Source organism: Desmodus rotundus, chromosome 3, assembly GCF_022682495.2.
Source record: "Desmodus rotundus isolate HL8 chromosome 3, HLdesRot8A.1, whole genome shotgun sequence".
NCBI lineage: Eukaryota > Metazoa > Chordata > Mammalia > Chiroptera > Phyllostomidae > Desmodus > Desmodus rotundus.
The window spans coordinates 52031357-52033046 of NC_071389.1; the positions used below are offsets into that span (position 1 = coordinate 52031357).

General features: G+C 38.7%; 1 pseudogene; it reads left to right on the forward strand.

The window, feature by feature from the left end:
• The first annotated feature begins 606 nt into the window (after positions 1 to 606).
• On the forward strand, positions 607 to 1200 carry LOC112309115 (thiamine pyrophosphokinase 1 pseudogene; annotated as a pseudogene).
• Positions 1201 to 1690: the final 490 nt, after the last annotated feature.

Sequence of the window (1690 nt, forward strand, 5' to 3'; positions counted from 1 at the left end):
ATACGTTAGGCCACAAAACTAATCTTTGTAAATTTAAAAAGATTGAAATCATACGAAATGTCTTTTCTGACCACAACAGTATAAAACTAGAAATCAATCAACATGAAGAAAAATGGAAAACTCCTAAATATGTGGAGATTAAACAACATGCTAATGAACAACCAGAGGGTAAAAGAAGTAATTAGTAGTGGGAAAAAATATCTTGAGAAATATGAAAATAGAAGTAGAACTTACCAATATCCATGGGACGCAGCGGAGACATTCTGACCAGGAAAGTTTACTGTTTGTTAAGTGGGCACGCTAGTTTTCTATTGACGCTACAACAGCTGACCACGAGCCATGTGCCTTAAAAAAACACACATTTATTATTTCACTGTCTTTTGGGTCAGCAGTGGTATAGATCTCATCAGACTAAAATAAAGGTGTTAGTAGACTGCATTTCTTTCTAAAGTGTAGGGAAGAATTCCTTTTCTGCACATTTGGTATGTTAGAACTCAGTTCCTTCCAGATGGAGAATCAAGATTTAGATTTTCTTGCTGGCTGAAATCTGAGAGTCGTTTCCTGTATATAGAAACAAGTGCATTCTGTAGGTAGTGATCTCTCTCTCATCCCCTGTGTAATATCACTGATGGAGAGAGAGAAAGCTTTTTGCCTGAGTTCATCAATGGGGACTTGGATTCTATTAGGCTCGGAGCAGGAGAATACTGTGCTATTAAGGGGTGTGAGCTTATTCCAACTACTGATCAATACCATACTGACTTTACTAAGTGCTTTGAAATGCTCAAAAACAAACAAACAACAACAACAACAACAAACAGAAGAAACAGGCATGCAGGTAGATGTGATTGTGACGCTGAGAGGACTTGCTGTGCGTTTTGACCAGATCATGGCATCTGCGAACACATTGCCCCAAGGGACTCGCATCACCCCTTTGCCCATTATAATCAGCCAATATTTGACCTGCTCCAGCCAGGGAAGCACGACTTTCATGTGGACACTAGAATGGAATGTGATGTTGTGGCTTCATTACTGTTGGACAGCCTTGCGTTCAGGTTGTGACAAGGGTCAAAAGTGGAACCTCACAGATTTTGTACTCATTTTTGGAACACTAGTCAGCACTTCCAGTTCCTATGATGGATCTGGTGTTGTGACCATGAAATGGGCCACCTGTTCCTCTGGACCATGGCCATCGAAAACTGACCCAGGTCTATGCTAGAAAACGTACCATGTGTACTTGAAAAGAGTGTATATTCTTCTGCTTTGAGGTGAAATGCCCTGTAGATATAAATTAAATCCACTTGATTTAGTATATCATATAAGGTGTCTGTCTCCTTGTTGATTTTCTATCTGAAAAAAATCTATTAATTGAAGTCAATGGAGTGTTAAAATCTTCTACTATGGCTTTATTTCTGTGGATCTCTCCTCTTATGTCCATGAAGATTTGCTTCACATATTTAGGTGCTCCTATGTTGGGTGCAGAAATGTTTACTAGGGTCATATCCTCTTGTTGGACTGTTCCCTTTATCATTATGTAGTGTCCTCCTTTGTCTCTTACCATAGGCTTGGTTTTAAAGTCTATTTTGTTGGATATAAGTTTTGCTACCCCAACTTTTCCTTTTTCATTTGCATGAAACATCTTTTTCCAACCCTTTATTTTAGTCTGTGTATCTTTCATTCTGATCGGTTTTTT